Below are 19,745 nucleotides of genomic sequence, written 5' to 3'. Positions count from 1 at the left end.
TGTGAAGAAACAGTCTTTTTTTTTTTTTTTTTTTTTTTTTTTTTTTTTTTTTTGTGGCACCGTACAATATCATGAAGGGATAAAATTATTTGCTATAAATAACATGTTTGGCTACCAAAATCAGTGCTGTCTCTAATGAAAACAATAGCCCAGGCTGATCAGCTGTATCTGATTTTTACTAGCATACGAAGTATGCACATAGGTGAATTTAAGAGAAAGAAAAAAAGAAAAAAAAAAAAAGTCTTGCAGCGTAAGCTATCTTCATTCAGAGCATAGCACAAATTGCTTACTTCAACGTCTAAGTAAAATTTCCACTACTGTGTGGCAGGATAATAAGGATTGATGCAGTAAGTTTGAAACCTGTTATATGGAAAACAAGAGGAGCTCTATCAATGTAAACTGTCATTCACAAACAGCACAGGTATTTCTTCCCTTGAGAAAAAGGGATTTAATATTGCCTCTGCCAAACTCATATATTTATTAAAATTCTTAAGGAAGGCAAAATGCCCTGGATCCACAGTATTGAAGGCATATAGCTAAGAGGTTCCTGAAACTGTTGTATGGATTTGCTGCCATGGGATGGCTGCTGGCCTTTTCCAAGAATTCAAGGAACCTGTTTAGGTGTATAATTCCCTTGTTGAGAATCTTGACATTACTCTGTGTTTCCTTCACATATGTGTAAAACCCAGCCACCACATCCAGGATGCATTTCTACAGGTTCAAGCAGACTTCACATAATTATTAGTCTACTGTAGACCTCAGTTTAGCAGGGCTTCACCTGAAGCATGTTTGGTGTGATTTACTTTATGAGAAAATGAAGCTGGGGAAACTACTTGATCCTGAAGAGTCACACACCATAGTAACACATGATTTAACTAGTGCATGAACTTGTTCTAGTTTCAAAGCCATAGGTTGCACTAACGAAATTTGAATTATTGGCTTTCAAAATATGTTCAAACACATTGTGTAAACATTAGCTGCCATTCCCAATGACAATTATGACAAGCAACCAAATTCTCTTGGTGGATAAATTTGAATTTAACATTTTAACATCAAAGGCCCAAGAACAGAGTTCATATGAGTAGCCATGTCATGTGTTTCGCTAGTACTCTGTTCCTTGGATTGAAAAGAAATAAAAAACAATTAGTAAATTCTAATCAAATTTGCTCCACTAATCTCTCTGTCTGTTTGGAATTTATAGGGGAGCAGTCAGGTTTTAATGGCCAGACAGCATGTCCTGTTAGGTAGAGCAGAGCAACACTTGCAATATTTTTAACTTTGTTTTGTATGAAAATATGACATGCCTTAAGAATTACTTAATAAAAATCTCAACTTTTTCAAAAGCAGTGTGGAGATAGCTACAGCCACATTAGAGATGAATACAGACTTTAGCTGCAGCTACATATGGGGAGAGTGCTAGTGCTGTACTAATACTGAGCTGAGAATGACAACCAGGAAGAAAACATACTTGAACACCTACAGCCCATAAAGTGTGAGTGTTGTGTACATACAAGCATAAATTATGTGCACAAACCATTTGCAGTTCTGTGAGAGTAATGCAAGCCTTAGCTAGCGTAACAGAAATAAGCTGAATGGTACTTTCAGCATCCTGACCTACTCTCTCATGGATGAGTCCCAGATAGTGAGTTTGACTGCAGCCTAGCCATCAGCTGAGTCAACAAGATGTTTGGGCAGAACACCTCTCTGTTCATTAACCTCTTAATTAAATTATTCAGTGCAACTCCAAATTATGTTTGCTGTCTTTATTGATACTGAAACTTCTTCACGCACACTGAGAAGGACAAATGCATAGAATCATAGAATCATAGAATATCCTGAGTTGGAAGGGACCCTTAAGGATCATCAAGTCCAACTCTTGACACCGCACAGGTCTACCCAAAAGTTCAGACCATGTGACTAAGCGCACAGTCCAATCTCTTCTTAAATTCAGTCAGGCTCGGTGCAGTGACCACTTCCCTGGGGAGCCTGTTCCAGTGTGCAACCACTCTCTCTGTGAAGAACTTCCTCCTGATGTCAAGCCTAAACTTCCCCTGCTTCAGCTTAACCCCGTTCCCGCGGGTCCTGTTGCTAGTGTTAATGGAGAAAAGGTCTCCTGCCTCTCGACACCCCCTTACGAGGAAGTTGTAGACTGCGATGAGGTCTCCCCTCAGCCTCCTCTTCTCCAGGCTGAACAGGCCCAGTGCCCTCAGCCGTTCCTCATACGTCTTCCCCTCCAGGCCTTTCACCATCTTCGTAGCCCTCCTCTGGACACTCTCCAACAGTTTCATGTCCTTTTTATACTGTGGTGCAGACAAGGTTCATAAACAATTCCTCAGAAGAATTTGAGATTCATTCAGTTTGGCTTACTAATATTTATTTATTATCAGAATAGCTTGTGGCCAAGCAGTATTGGGTCTTCTTTGTGCTGCACACTGTGCACACACTCAAAGAGTGTCCTGCCCCAAACTGTAGCCAACTGTTAAGACAAGCTACGGATCTACAGAACACAAGAAGGAAGATCATTGTAAGATCATTGTAACGCCAAGTTCATTCTACAGCAAGACTTTTATAGGCATTTAACTAAAGGGACAAGGAAGTTAAAAAGCCTGAAGAGAGATCATAAAGCAAAGAATGGGGCACAAAAAGAATTTAGGGCAGCCAATTGTCAATTACTTTAAAAAAAATCAAGGAAACTTGGAATGATCAAGGAAACTTGGAGTGAAGAGCATAGACACTATCTTTGCTCTGGCTTAAAATACTTCTGTAGGTACTGTGAATGGTACTTCAGCTTGTGTAGTTTCCCCTACCACCACCAGCACTGTAAGATATAAGTGACTGACTTGAGGTCAAGCACCATTTGTTCTCTGCCTCCCAGCTCTGAACCAGCAGCTTGAAAGGAAGTGCAATGGAAGACTGCAATGGATGGACCCCATTTTAACCCAATTTTCCCTCCTTTCCCTGAGACCAATATTATTTCCTCTGCAGCTGCTTTATTCTCTTTCTTATCCGTTTAACTCTCTCCTTTAAGTATTCATTTTCCAAGGCTCTTCCAGTATAGTACTGACATATCTTGGAGCCCAGATTTACTTCCAGAACCTTCCAGACCCATTTCTCCATTTCTTTATCTTATGACCTGAATAAGAAAAAAAAAAAAAAAAAAAAAAAAAAGCCTTTCAGCCAGACGAAGCTTCTCTTCTATGTACAAATGGTATTGCTCATTCTCCTGGACAAGGTTAACCTTGCTTTAAAGGTTAGTCTATGGACACAGCTCAGCTGCGGCAGTATTTTCAGTCCATAAGCATAGGAGATTGGTGTATCTGTTTTGTTATTCACCTGATGTTCCACTCTTTTGGGGGTCTTCTAGAAGTATCAGGTACCTAGTCTTGCTGGACTCAGACTCCCATTTAGGCTAGGTCACTAGCTTTTAATAGCTCAGAATAATTTTGGATCATTAACTCCTTCACTTGTTTCAGAAGTGCCAGAGCGTTCTGGCAGCAGCAGAGTTTCTCCTGGCTGCATGAAATCTCCCTAGTGAGTGCAAGTGCAGAAAAAAGAAGGTAATGCTTCTACAGGATAAAACGTTTCTATTTGAGGAGCCTAACTGTATGAGCAAGGGTCAGAATGGGGATGTCACAAGCCAGATTATTAGTATAAAACAGTATTACTGGACTGTCAAAGTATGATCTTAAGTTAAACCTTACCCTGACCTTGTCAAGGTCCCAGACATGGGATGTTATCTTTGTCCCCATACAAGATCCCGTATTTCTAATGGTTTTCACTGTCATTTTATGTTTGTTTGTTTTGGAGAGCAACTGCATCATTTTCAGGCCTGAAAGTAATGCACAGCATCTAAACCGCTGGGCAGAGATGAATCTGTTCCTTGTGTCTTGCTAAATGTATACTGGTAAAAATTAGCAGAGTTTCTCAGGAATAATCTTGCAGAAAAATTCAGCTCTGATATTGCTGTGTTGTTAGTGAAGGGAGCACATACCAGAGAATTCATTGCTTTATCTACACTGTTAAACATTCACAGTTGAAAAGAGACATAAATAATGTAAAAATTGACTCTCCTGTGGGAACATTTCTTGTCTCATTGAAGTATCTATCACACCTGCCTTCCTTTCCTTCCTTTTCCTGCAAGAGTTTTAAATTAGAGTCCACTGTTGAAAATATTTCTGCAAGTTCTTTGTGAAATCAATTGCTGTTTCTGGAGGATGTTTTCAAAGTCTCAAACACAAAATATAGCCAGGAACCTTATGCAGTACCACACTCAATAACCACTCAAAAATGATAGTAAATCAGTGATTTTTTAAAATTAATCCTACCAATACCTAAAATGTAAATACACCAACTGGACTAGGAAGCTTGTATTACTTGTGCTCACCACACACAGAATCTTTTAAACTAGAAACGAACTACAAACAAAACCTAAAGAAGTATTCAATAATGGAAAACAATGTTAGCATTTTAGTAAAGGTACCATATAAGTTCTTTTGCTGAAACAAAGTGTTTCCTCAAAAAACAACAAAACGGCACAGGCAAAAAAAAAACAAAACAAAACAAAACAAAAAAAAAAACTGCTAAATAAGAAAATGGCAGTTTGTATGTGGAAGGTGTCAATATGACAATATGAAGGAATGGCTATATGAAGGCAGGTAAGAAAGTAGGTGAAAGCAACACAGAACTTAAAAGGTTGCCTCTGTTACTACTGCAAAGCCAAGATTACAAAGGAACAAGCATTTGTTTCTATCCTGTCAGTAATTGCAAGAATTAAAAAGAATAATACATCATATCTGGCTATGGTGAGAACCCTCCAGCTCAGAAAGACTCCCTCTCCAGATACACTGGTTTGTCTCTCTCAGCTGGTGACACAGGCAGTCACCATTCACTCAATGCAGTTTTGTATTTGAGAAGATGCAGCCCTGTTCACTCCTTGCAACAAGAAAGTTACAGCACACAAAGAAACTCTCCTATTGGCATATTTTGATTTTTTTCCCTTTTTAACGTTTCTCACGTTCTGCAAAAATAACAAGTGATGTGGAAAATGAAAGAGTAGGAGGTCACAGATTAACCAGTACTGCAATGTTTGATGTGTATACAGACCAAATTGTGTTAGACATAATTTATTTGTGCTCATAAACTATTTTTTTTATAAAATGGAGCGGCACCAAGATGAGAGAGAAAGCACATCTCAGAATGCAAATTTAGTACCCTGACAGAGAATCTGAAGCAGGAAGACTACAGGTTTAAGTCATGTTTTCCCACAATCATTGTGAATGTCCTTTCTAATAAAGGACTTATAATAATTCTGAAGTTGAATGTTATTCATGTTTTTATTTGCTGTGTTTTCAGATAAATGTTCTGATGTTCTGTCCATGTTGAAACTGATATATATATGTGCCCTCTACATAAGGACTGTAATAGAGATAATGTGTTCTGAAATTAATTTTGGTTGTATCTGAGCTCACTATATCTGTCTCACTATCAGCTACAGATAATACACAGAAATGGGCACCACTAGGTATTTGTCATTAGACACTTAGACTGCAACAATGATCTAAAATAGATAATCTGCACCTTTCTCTCCACCACCTACAAAGAGAGATTAGGCATTTAAAACATGCCTGTAAATAGAAAGAGATGCCTACTACCCCTGATTCTCTATTGACTGTCTTTCCTAAGTAAAACACTGTTATTTCCTCTGTCCTACAATTTCTCTCTGTTGTCCAGATAAATAATATGCAGTTTTGGACCAGAGTTATGCTTATGCTTGCCACCTAACAAAATGGGATACAGTTTTCCAGGCAGTACTGCAATTAAATTGTACATGTGCTATTAAAAATAAATAAATAAATAAAAATAAATAAATGTGAAGCATCAACTGCAGCATGCAACACAGTTGTTTCATTAGGTAATAGGCAGTTCCATAGGAAATCTTCCTTACAAAAATCAAGAATGTAAATGTAGGGGAACAGCAGCTGTCTCATTAAAACTTTTTGTATCTTTAATGCAGTGTTTTCAAACTTTTGCTTAGAGCACTGTTGGAGAGATGGTTAGAAAATATGTATTCGAATAGATCCAACTGCTATATATATATATATATATTTATACACATGTATATGTATAAAATTCTCCAAGAATATTCTTACTTGTATCACTAAGCTAACAACCTGAAAATCTTTTTTAATTTCTCCTGTTTCTTTTTTTCTTTCTTCTGGCACTTCTCTCTCTTCTTCTCTCTCGTATGTAGGACCTTTATATTTCTTGTCATTAACTCTTCTTTGTCCTTTTTCTGAGCCTTTCTTTCCCAAATTGTCCCTGAAAACTTAAACTAACACCTTCCTGTCATGAAGTCACCAGTAAAGCTTGGGTGGTGACTTCAGTGGACATAACTTTTCTCACTGATTTCTATATCTGCTTCCCCCTCACAACAGCAAAAGAGGAAGGTGATAGCTATAATAAAATGAGCTTTTATAATGCAGTTGATGTCAGATAAGTTCTCCAGACAAGAAAGCTCAGTCTTGCAGCAGCTTTTCTCTGGCAGCTGTGTGACATAAGCTTTCTAAACTTCCACTATAACATAAAGGAAAATTTCCAAAAAAAAAAAAATAAAAAAAAAATGGAATTCAAATTAGCAGGTACAGATACACTGGAAAATTTCACATTTTTAACACAATGTAAAACAGATCCTTATTCCATATATAGAGAAGTGTTAAGGCATGCATTATGCCCATAGGGTAAACTCAAAACTCTGATTAGATAAAACACCTCTCACTAAGCCAGCCAATCACTGCCTTGCTTCTGGCAAAATCTTTGTTTTGAAAAAAAAAAAAAATCATATAAGATATTCTCATATGCAGTGAACTTGTGTGGATTCAGTAAGGCTAGCACCTGAACTGCAGAATTCCATGTGGAATAAGGAAAATGTGTCAGCCCTGTCTGCCTGTAGGCCATGGAAAGGAACCTGTCCATGGAAATAAGATAATTTCTTAGCAATGTGGTTTAAACATTCTTCTGTTCTCCCTATATTATAAAAGATATTGTAAGCACTACAAGATGAAAATCAGAAACAGTTCAGACTTTGCTTTTGGCTTTTCTGACTTGCTGTTATCTTCCAAATCCATGCAAATTACTTAAACAATAAACAGTATTCAAGATGCTATTGACTTATTCATAAGAGATAAGAGATAACGGATATACATAAGCTCTCTTAGTTTCTGTAGGAACTGGAGAACCTGAGGAAGGAATTTTCCGCAAAGGTTTTGAGTCTTCATCATTTTTTGTTGGACTTCTAGTGAAGGTCATATTTGAAAGTAACTGCTAATTTATCTGAGATCATAAAGTATACTGTACTCTCTAAGTTTTTCTATTACAGTACCCCCGATAAAACATTCTGGACATGGTATCTTCCACCAGAATGTGAATGACTGTGAAATGACCTGGCTCTTCTAGAATTTGTGGAGCTTTGCCTTAGCAAAGCAAGTCTTACACGGTTATAGAATGGAAAAAAATAATTAGTAGAATAAAAAGTTCTGTGTCCTTTTTTGAGGTGATCCTCAGAATCAACTTGGAATTGAACTTGAGGATGTTCATCTCCAAGGATTTTTCCAGATGTAGGTCATGACCATTTGGAGAAGGGTAAATATTAGCAATCATCAGCCAAGCTAAAGTTCTCCCAAAGATAGAGTGTTATTTACTATATAAGTAAACTTTTCCAGTAAGTTTGAGACTGGTAGCTCAAACTCTGATTTAGGATACATAGGTTTTTATATTTAGATATTTAGGTTTCCTTACAACAGCAGCAAATCAAAATGGTAGAGGTAAAGTTTAACAGCATACCTTTGGAAGTCCTCACAACTCAGCAACATTTATTCCACAAAAGACCATTCTTTCCAGTATTTCCTGTACAGTAGATAATTCCCCACATCTTTTCTCCATCCCTCCCCCAGTCCAGGAAAAGCTCCTAGCTGGTTTCTTACATCATAAAAGAGCCCAAAAAAGAGCTGTCTTCAATAAAAATACATATTATAATTCTTCAAACAATAACTTATATTACCTATATAAACAATGTATGTCTTGTAAAATAATTTAATAATGGCACTTTTTAAACCCTAGATTTTTCTCACCTAGAATATGCATGGAGAGAGATGCAGATAAGTGTGCATATATTTGTGTGTTGAAAATGGGCCCAAGGAAAATAATGTTACAAACTATTAGATTGAGAGTACAGTGCTACAGCGCTAATATCTGTGCTTTTTTTTTTTTTTCCCTGTTTACTTCAAAATTTTACCATCTTACAGAGCAAAAGTCAAAAAGAGAATCTACAGGGTTCCTACTGTAATGTACTAGTTTTCTAAGCCTCAGATAAGGGAAATGCATAATTGAGCTTAATGGAAACCTTTCAGTTGGTTAGTGCTAGGGGCAGTTCTGCATGTTCACTGTAACTTCATGGAGAATTCTATTTTTGTTAAATAATTTTATAAATTTACTTAATCACTTTCTAGTCAATTAAGTCTCTGATATAGAATTTTATTGATTGTACCACTTACGTTCCAGAGGACCATGGGATAATTCAGGCAGGAAGGGACCTACTGAGGGCATGGTTCAACCCATGCCCAAAACAGTGCCAACTCTTGGGTCGGAACAGGTTGCTAAGGGCCTGATCTGGCTGGGGCTTAAAACCCTCCAAGTATGTAGACAGCACAGCCTCTAGTGAACACCTGGCTCAACTACCTCACTGTCCTCATGGGGAAACAGTCTCTTACTCTAGTAAGAGAGTCAGTCTCTTCAGCCTCTACTTAGACTGAACCTCTCTTTTACATATATATATAAAAGAAATGGACTAAGGCGTCTGTGCATACAGGATGGTCAATCTGGTAAGGAGAGCTTCAAGCAAGACCTAAATCAAAATATTCTAAATAATTAATCTGAGGTGGCATGAACATATCCCCTAATTTTCTTAGCTTTTGGGGCTCATTTTACCTATGTACACCATTCCAAAGTTCAGACTCGGCCAATCTATATTACATATAAAGCCCATAGTGATGGGCTTTAATGATTTAAAGGCAAAAATGGCTCAGGAAAGAACTTTTGGAAAATTGTTATATGATACCCACTACATGGTGGTGACAGTGAGAGAGAAAATATCAGAAAATACTAGAAAAGAACTTGAGAATTAAACAGATGTCATTCTGCTGCTGCCTATATAACTTAAGCACCTCCATTGGCATTCATGGACTTAATAAATGCAGTTCTGGTCATTTAATCTGAAAACCTTCCAATAGGGAGAAAAGGAACAAAGGAATGAAACATCTTCAGTAAAAGGAAAGGATTACTTGGAAAACAGATATAAGGCAACACATAATTAAACTATAAAATCAGGATGACATAGAGAAAATGAATGTAATTTTGATTGTTTTGTTTTGTTTTTAATCCAGTGCATATAAGTAGTAGAACTCATCAGTACAACAGAGGACAAAAATATAAGTTAATTCCAAAAATATCAAAGACAAAATTACAGAGGAGACATTTAACAGGAATATGAAATACTTCACTGAAATATTAAATGCTGACTTAGGAAACAATTAAACTACCAATTATTGGAATATGGTAAATTATGCTACTGAAAGGATCACTCTATACTTGTCATCTTTCCCTTAAGAATCTCTTTTAACAATTACTAGAGCCAAAATGAGCTACATAAACTGATCTGAGCATGTTCTTACATTCTTTCTGCATATTATTCCAGCATATCTATTTATTGATAAAACTGTAGGTCAAAATATATTTAAATAGAAAAACGTCAGACTTCTTTCACCTTTGCCTTCCCCTAAACTCCTCTTACAGTTTTTCTCCATTTTTCCTTCAAAATCTACAGTGGTGTCAACAAAACTGAAGAAACCCATAACCAGGAAGTAGGGAATGACACTTTGTGGTGGTTTTACTCAGGTGGGCATCTGAGCTCCACCACAACCTCTGCCTCACTCCCCCTCCTCAAAGGGAAAGGGGAGAAAAGACAGTGCAAAGGGCTCAAGGGCTGAGTTAAGGGCAGGGAGATCGCTCAACAATTATCATGGCAAAACAGGTACAGAGAAGGGAGATTAGTAAAGTTTGTTGCCTATTGCTAGCAAGCTACAGAAGTGAGAAATAAAGAAAAGAAACTAAAAACACCTTCCCCCATCCACCCTCTTCTACATCCTCCCCCCAAGTGGTGCAGGGGAATGGGGGCTGCGGTCAGTCCCTAACACTTTGTCTCTGCCACTCCTTCATGGTCACTCTGTGCCCCTGCTCCATGTGGGATCCCTCCCACAGGATGCTGTCCTTCTGAAACTGAGCCTGTGGGAGCTGCCCACAGGTAGCACTGCTCCCACACAGCTCTGTACCACGGGGTCCATCCCCCAGGAGCAAACTGCTCCAGCACAGGTCTCCCATGGGCGGCAGCTCCCCCCAGACCCCTTGCTCCTGCGTGGGTTCTTCTCCATGGGCTGCAGCTCCGGCTTGGGGCCTGCTCCTGTGGGGGCTCCACCATGGGTTGCAGCATGGAGATCTGCTCCATGTGGGACAAAAGGGCTGCAGGGGGACAGCCTGCTCCACCAAGGGCCTTTCCACAGGCTGCAGGGGAACTGCTGCTGCTTGCCTGGAGCACCTCCAGCCCTCCTGCTGCACTGACCTTGGGATCTGCAGGGCTGCTTTTCACTCCTCACTCTCCCAGCTGCTGTGGTGTAGCAGTTCTCTTTCCTTTCTTAAATATGCTCTCAGAGAGGTGCAAACAACATCACATATTGTCTCAGCTCAAAGCAGTGGCAGGTCCCTTTGGAGCTGGCTGAAACTGGCCCTTATCTAACATGGGACAGCTGCTGGGCTCTGCCCATAGAGGCCATTCCTGGAGCCCCCCACTGCCAAAGCCTTGGCATGTAAAACCACAACACACATGCCAGAATAATAGCTGAAATCTGCTTTTGACATTGTTCAATAATGCTGAAAACTGTAAAAATGCCAGTTTATAAAATTTCTTTTGGTCTTCTTTCTAATGAATTATTTTTTTTTCCTATGTGCTATCTACCATAGAAGTCACAAGTTTGTTCTGTGTGCTCAACTTGTGCATGATCAGGGCCTATCTAGTGCCCTTTACGCAAAATTTGTCTTCTAATATTTACTGATAAACTTCATTCATACTACTCTACAAAGAGGCATTTTGCAAAAGTAGTATTGCTCAGCATTTTTCCACAACATCATTTATAAACACCATGTGTTTGGGGATTCTACTGCCATTTTCAAGGACTTGTCTTAACTACCACCGTCTCTTACCTAAAAGGAATAAAATACTAACCCAAACTGTTAAGCCCACCCTACAGGTAACACCATTTTCTAGTTGCTCAGAAAGTAGTATTTCATAATGAATCTATTACCTGTGTTGAAATAATCTTCGAATAAGATGTTCTTGTGGTTTAACCTGGCCAACAGCTAAGCACCACACAGCCATTTGCTCACCCTCTCCCCCTTCAGTGGGATGGGGGAGATAACTGGGAAAAAAAATGAAAGTTTGTGCATTGAGATAAAGACAGTTTATTAGGACAAGAAAGAAAGGAAAATCATAATGATATTAATACTATTAATAATAATGTATACAAAACAAACTTTGCACAATGCAATTGCTTGAAACCTGCTGACTGATGCCCATCCCATCCCTGAGCAGCACCCCACTCCGACCCCATCCAGCCACCCCATATTAATTGTTCAGTATGATACCATATGGTATGGGATATCGCTTCGGACATTTCAGGTCAGCTGTCCTGGGCCTGTCCTCTCCCAGCTCCTTGTACACCCCCAGCTTCCTCACTGGCAGGACAGAGCGAGAAGCTGAAAAGACCTTGGCTTAGTGTAAGCACTGCTCTGCAACAATTAAAACATCAACATTATTCTCATCCTAAATCCAAAACACAGCACCATACCACCTACTAGGAGGAAAACTATCCTAGCCAAAACCAGGACAGATGTGGGAACTAGGACTAGGACTAGGGGAAAATTCATAATTTCCCTTCTGTTGAACGTCCTTTGTGACAGATACTCATATTTGATACTATCTACCTAAAAGGTTTTGTACATCCTGTTTCTTCATGCATGCCCTAACTATTTTAATGTTAAATTCCTGGTTGCCCAAAGCACAGAACTGTAATTCTACACTGTGCTATTCATTTCATATACAAAGTATTCCTTAACTCCCCTGGGAGCAATTGAGCAGCATATATGGCTGCCTGATCACAAAGTTTCTTTACATTTTTAATCCTTTGGCTGTAACACATTGTTCTTCTGTACATCATGAATGGAATTGCATAAATCTGCAGTCAAGACCTCATCATCCCTAACATTCTTTTGGGATTGCTATAATGAATTTTGGTGTAATGACATGAGGAATAGTGCCATGTGGAAAAATCAAAGAATGTAGAGAAAACACCTAAGGAGACCTAAGGTCTACAGCTATGAATTTAAAATCTCTGTGAATTAAATGTGAGGTCTATTTTCTATTATAACTGTCTTCTAATTCTTGCAGATGACCTAAAGGAAATTGTAATACACTAGGATTTCCAATTCACAGAATCACAGAATTTCAGTTGTGCCAGATTGCTGAGTTTCAATGGGTGTAGGTGCTCTTTAGGTCTTTTTTATCTGAACTTTTAGTATATGTGAGTTTAAAATTTCAAGTTCTACAAGAAGCAGGTTTTCTTGGTTTTGTTTACTGTAGTGATGTAGTCAGAAATGACCTTACTACAGGTAAAGATATGAACTGAGTAATACGGAAAACCACAGTGTAAAGACTATAAGAGAGGAACATTACTAATTTCTTGGCCTGAATTTCTTATGTGAATAGTGATGTTGGTATGTTCAATGTGGACATATTTGTCCAAACTGATAAATCTTGGAGAAGCTTAGCAGGCTAGGTCAAAACTACAATTTTGTTCATGTATGTTGTGGCTTAACCCAGCAGGTAGCTAAACACCAAACAGCTGCTTGTTCACTCCCTTCTCAGTGGTATGTGGAAGAGAATTGAAAAGAAAAGAAAAGTTCAAGAACTCGTGAGTTGAGATAAGGACAGTTAAATACAAAAGAAAAACAGAAAGGGAAAGAAAAGAGAAAAATAGAACAACAAAAGGATTGAAAAGCAAGTGATACACAACACAACTGCTCACCACTAGCCAACTGATTCCCAGACAGACCCTGGCCCCAAAGCAGCACCCCCTGGCCAACACTCCCAGTTTTATTGTTCAGCATGACAGCGTGTGGTATGGGATATCCCTTTGGCCAGTGTGGGTCAGCTGTCCTGGCTGTGTTCCCCCCCTCCTAACTCCTTGTGCATCCCCAGCCTCCTTGCTGGCAGGGCAGCATGAGAGGATGAAAAGTCCTTGCCTCTGTAAGTACTGCTCTGCAACAACTGAAACATCGCTGCCTTATAAGCTTTATTCTCATCCTAAATCCAAAACACAGCTTCATACCAGCTACTAGGAAGAAAATTAACTCTATCCCAGTTGAAACCAGGACTATGTATCACAGCACAAAGTGTTAAAATGGCTTGGTATTATCAGTGCTTGTAATTTTAAGGGCATATTATTCAAGGAATTTGGTAAGCATGTTAATGTTTCTTTCTTGTGACTTAGGAAGTAAAAGACCTCTTTTTCCTTTCTCATATTTTCCATTAAAAGTATTGACTGTTCCAAAGGATTTCTGTTTTCCAGTTGGAACTGATGTTGTACAGTTTTTGTTTGGGTTCATGTCTAAATATTCAGAGTCTGGCAGTCTTATAAATTTGAACATAATTTTTAATATGCCAGAAGCAGATTAAAAAAAAAAAAAAAAAAAGAAAAAAAAAAAAAAAAGAGAGAGAGAGAACAAGTTAATGTTTTTAAGTAAACTCTATCAATAGTTCCAGGTTTCTATTTGGGCTGAAAATAAATAAATAAAACAGAACAGCCTGGTGGAATTTCCAACCATTAATCCAACTTTACAAACCTCTAGGGCAGCAGGGACACATGCACATCATGTATCCCACCTTCAGATCTGCTTTGAGTTTAAGGAGGAACGCATGGACATCTTGCTACACCTAAGTAAATTTAGCTATTTTTATTCATTTTATTTTATGCTACTATCTGATCTTTAGCTAACACCAGAGAGAAGTGTGAAACCAGAGTGTAGGTCAAGTGTGGGAAAGTGCTCGTTCCCCTAGATGCCTGAGGCTTTCAGCTTACGAGGTATGGTACTCAAAAATGATTTTCTTTTCCTATTGACTATCTTAGGACTAATTTAATACTGTTTTTAATGACAGCAGTTTAAGATAAATTATTTTTTTTTACAGTCATAGCTCAAGTCCAGGTTGAGCTTCAAAAGCAGAACAATCTCTGTCAAGTGGCAAGAAACTGTGAAATATAATTAGAATCACTGGTAATCTCTACTCAAAAAGACTTAAGCCAGAATTATGCAATTATTTTCCTTTAGGAGAGCTTGTCTAGAGGATTTACTTTCCTTTTAAATCCAAGAGTCTTCTAACATGCTTTGTCAAATAGCAGCACATTATTTGCTGAAAGAATTTCTCCAGCCTTAACAGTGACTTGCTCTGGGTGTCTTTGTTCCTGGGGAGACTGGGTGACTAGGCTTGCATTTGTTTATTTCCATACAAGCAGGTCTTCAAGATAGAAAGCTCTAGAAAGCTCACTTAGATGTCTTCATACAGTCATGGGAAAGTCTTTGACTATTGTTCCCAGTTAATTCAGTTAATTAACTAATTAATTAACTAATTAATTAACTAATTCTGAGACAGCTGTTTTGCTGCTCTTTTTTATTTTATTTTTTTTTTTTTAATGCATGTAGTCTGATGTTGTGCAATTGCTTTGCTGCTGTGATTTGCATAAGGATTTAAGAATGGCATTGCCTCTCATGAAACTATTCATGCTCCTTATTGATTGCTGAGGAACATGAATGTTTCACAAATGTCAGCCAACACAACACATCTACAAAATAAAACAGACTCATCAATGAAATACACTTGCAGTGAGAAAAGGATTAAGCCCAGGCCAAAAGTTGTGCCAAGGTGGGTAACTGAACTCCAAATTTCTGACCATTCTGACCATCGGGCTCATTTATCTTGGCCCAAAACAGTAGGAGGGACTTTGTTTCGGTTGCAAATACCACACTCAGTTCTACGATCACTGATTTATTAGAAAGCCCAAGTTACCAAGCATCATTTTCTACTTTTTTTTTTTTTTCCTTTAAATCTGTTTGTCTTGATGCACTGTCTGTATTAGAGATTACTGCCTTGATAAGAAAAATAGCCAGCACTGAGTTTTTGGAGCTAGAAGAAATACGGATACAGTATCGCTGTGTATTATAAAGAAACGTTGATTTCAGAGGCACCAGGAGAATAATGCATTCAGAAACTTTATCTTAATAGAGGTAGATAGAGGGTTATTAGTTATGAAAATGTAAAATAAAAATTCTACTTCATGTATTAGACACTGGGCAGCATGATACAATATGCAATACATCCCTTACAAAACTAAACTGTGCGTTAAATGTTATTGAGCATTCCTTGTACATATAATGAAATTGTTTTTATTGGTCTCGATTTCAGATTTTCCCTTGGGAATACTTGGAAACAGGAATTCATATCTGGGCCTTCTTGGAGGCCCAATGAGAATGAATGATTCAAATGAAAATTTATATTGTCAAATGTGTTTCTCACAGTATTGGTACCATAGTAACCACGGTCTTATGTTTTAATGATACTAATGTAAATGTGAGCAATTAATAACTAAATATTTTTCCCTTGACAGCCACCTCTGCAAAAAAAAATTGAAGTTAAAAGTCTTGAGTTCATTCTGGATTCCTTCCTTCTTCTTTTTTTTTTCTTCCAGTAAAGGTTTTACAGACTGCAATAAGCTCTCAGCAACATGGATTGTGCCACTGATAGAAAATTGCATGAATTCACAAACGCTGACTGGGCTTTAAGTCATGACTGGGGCCAAGACCAAGTTTGTGAATGGTGGGACATGGGAGGAGACTCCATTTCCCTTCTCTGAAGGTTGATATCCATTACACATTTCATCTTCAGAATTCACAGAAATAAGCATCAATAGCATCTTAGACATCAAATAAACAAGAAGAATTAATATTATCCAATATACTCCCCTCCAATAAAAATAAATAAATAAATAATATTAAAAAAGAAAAAAGAAAAAAGAAAAATGGCAAGAAAACAAAGCAATTTTTTTGGAAAGCAAAGCAGTATATATACTTAACCTACTTGATGAATTTTATACTCAATATGGCTGTAGAGCATTGCAAGCCAAGGACTGATATTAGAAGTTTCCTCACACTTACTCATTAATACACTTCAACTCAGCTTTGATACGGTTGAATTGATTCCTACTGCAAAATTCATATAAGTGTTCAGGAGTTCTGAGCTATTCAACCACATCACTTTGTTGCACATAGCAGTGAAAACAGAAATGGCCTCCAAAGTATATTTTGCCTGCAAGCAGGGCTGTTTATAACTGGGCAATTGGCATCTGATTTCCTTTTGATTTTCACATAACTAAACTGCTTATCAATATTTGTTCTTCTCATTTAATTCTCATTTAAACTTCTTATATATTATCTTATATGTTGTTTGTGTCACAAATTAGAGACAAATTCTGTTCTCTGTTATACACCTGGAGTTTCCTCTCCAGCTCCTTCAACTTGAGCTAAAATTTATTTCATTGGTGTTACTTTACCTTTTTTTTTTTTTTTTAAAAGATTTTCTTCTGCTTTTATATATTTTAAATAAATATATTTTGAAGGTATTTCTCCTCTCTAAATGGCAACAAAAAAGGATTCTTTGAAATAGTGAAATAAAATATTAATTTATTTTTATATTTCTTCCATCAGCCTTCTGCTTAAAAAATTACCAAATACACTTCATAAACATGATTAGTGTGATTGTTCTAAAGCATTCTTTTTTAGGGGATTTACCATATATATATAAAAAAAATGTTCCAACATGCATAGATGTTTCTGAAGAAAAATGTTAGATCCTTTACATTATAAAATCTTCAGAAAAAAAAAAATTATAAGACATCATTTGCCTCTATAATGCCATCAAAGTGTTGAATAATAATTACAGAATATATAAGAAATATGAAAAAAAATAGTTTCTTCTTCTTTTCTGAATATCATAATATATTTAGCCTCCAGATATCCTCAAGAAAACAGAATCTCATCAAGGGCAACTAATGTTATTAATCAAAGAAGCTACTTATGACATTTAAATAAATGTCTTTCACTTTACACACAAGGACAATATAGATGATCTGCAGATATCAGTTGTTTATCACACTGATATATTTTTGTTATCATAACGCCGTTACCTTGCCACTGATTTACTGGATACAAACTGCTTATGGTTTCAAGGCTTAGTCTGGTGACAAAATATGAAACGAGAGGTTTATGAATATTCAGAGGCTTTCCCCATGGCACTAACTCAGGTCTATTTATAGATGTGATTTATGGAGCTTGTGAGCACAGCTAGAATTTGAGTTGAACATTAACAGTCCTTTTATGCGTGACATGACAGTTTATAGTTCACAACATCTCTGTGTTAGAATTACCAGTAAATATAAATGATTTTTTTAATCTATTAGTTTAAGATAGAAATCATCGTCCCAATCCTGGCAGCTTAATTCTCCTGTATGACTCAGATAAGAGGGAGGGAGGAGAAAAGATCAAAGGGAGAATTCACTCCAACTTTTCCAGAGAGACACAGGAAATCTGGCTCCTGGCCAATCTGAGTAGGTTTGATGTCCAGCTGCAACATTCACTACTAACAGGATGGAGCAAAAATATAAGAATGAATCTTGATATGCTGAATGAAACCATATCAAGACTTTTTCTTGAATGTACTAGATAAAGGTGTCCTTTCCATCCTTTAGGCTTCATACATCTCTCTCCTCTCCTACATGCAAACTTAAAACACTTGAACAGGTTCGTGTTGCAATAACAGGTTGCAATAACAACTCCTATGAATATCTGTGATACCCAGAATACATGGGCCCCTTCTGCTTGGCTGATCATCACAGCCAATCAGCAGGGTCAGGAGCTGCCCACGTGAGAGGGAAAAGAATTGGGATGGAGAAGATGAACAAGGACAAGAAACACTGAGCAACATCTATAGGAGTGCCTGTCCCAGAACAGTGGAGAACTTGATTGGAGACCTTTGAATGGGACAAAGAAGCAGGAAAAATAGACAGGTTGGGGAGTGGAGTCTGTAATTAAAAAACAGCTCTGAGTGTGCTGGGGTAATCAAATGCAAGGGGATTTTATGACACGAATGGGTTTTGCCTATAATAACCATAGGAAGAGAAGATGAAGATGGCTGGTCACTTCCATAAAAACTGGAGTTTGATACCTCAACAGTGATGTATTAGGCATTCTATTTAGCTTCTTGGGATGGGGCTCTCATTTCCTGAAATATTGTCTATAGGTAGAAATAAAGTATAAAGAGGCAATAAAGCAGTTTCTTGGGGCATTCAAACCTCATGTGGCTGGTTTGGTTATCCCACTCATGCTGTCATTTAAGTTTATTACTTTATCTACCCATAGGAAGAGATAATTGTTTTTCTTAGGTCACATTTCTAGGGTTTTCTCTTTCACAGTTATTATTTTTATTTTCATATATGTAGAGAATTTTCTCCTCTTCAGTAGTGTAGTCATTTCTCACTTTCTAAGGGACAGCTTTGGAGCTCATCTTTCGGAACTCTTCCCTCTAAAAATGCTATTTCAGGGACCTTGGGTACTAAGTTCTCAGCTTTTCCAACTTTCCTTTTGAGGCACATTGTCGAGCTTTCAGTCTTTTACTGGCAAATATATTTTTGCCTGTAGTATCTGAAGCAGATCTCCCAGGAACTTTGGAAACTTGACATTACTGTAAGGATTCTTGCAAGACTCAAGATTTGATACAGCTAAATTTAGATTGCTTATGGGTATCTGCAATGGCTATTTCCCATCTTCAAAGCAGGGCTATATAGAATGGAAACCTAGGTGTGCAAACTAGACAGGAGGCACTATGCATTTCAGTATGCCCTAAGATGAATGATGCTACAAACTATATGTCCTGGGGATATCCAACATATCCCAACAACAGCTATACCTAAATGCCATTATCTTGAAAGAAGAGTTAGAGTCCTTGTGTAATCTGAGGACTCACTGTAACTCACAGAAGCTGAAAGCCAAAAGCAAAATGTTGTTTTAATGAGTCTACCTCTTCACTGAGTTCTCTTAAAATGTTATATTTGAAATTAAACACTAAGCAGGTGGCCATGTAAGTTCATCAGAAGGGTCATAGCTGACTGTAAAGTCTATAACCACAGTTGAAAGATATTTTTCAGGGAAATAAGAATGTGATTTTTCCAGTTGAAACAGCTTGTCCTCTGTAAATACAACTAGAGACAGAGGCTCAAGAATTTTGTATATGTTATCAGTCGTGGATTTCAATCATCTGAGGTATCCAGGCAGAACTCAGTGATTTTACTGGGCCATGTGACTTTTTACCATGAACTCTCCAACTGCAATGGATTTTTTATCCTTTATTGATGTTTTCCCAAAGCTTCTTGAAATTTTGCATAATTCAACTTTTTGGGTTGAGTAAAGTTAAGACTCATGAACTAAGAAAAATTCAAAAACAGTTTGAATGGAAAAAATTGTTTATCTCTGACAAATTG

Source organism: Anas platyrhynchos, chromosome 1 (genome assembly GCF_047663525.1).
Source record: "Anas platyrhynchos isolate ZD024472 breed Pekin duck chromosome 1, IASCAAS_PekinDuck_T2T, whole genome shotgun sequence".
In the NCBI taxonomy this organism is placed as follows: Eukaryota; Metazoa; Chordata; class Aves; order Anseriformes; family Anatidae; genus Anas; species Anas platyrhynchos.
Note: the sequence above shows the minus strand (reverse complement) of the source record.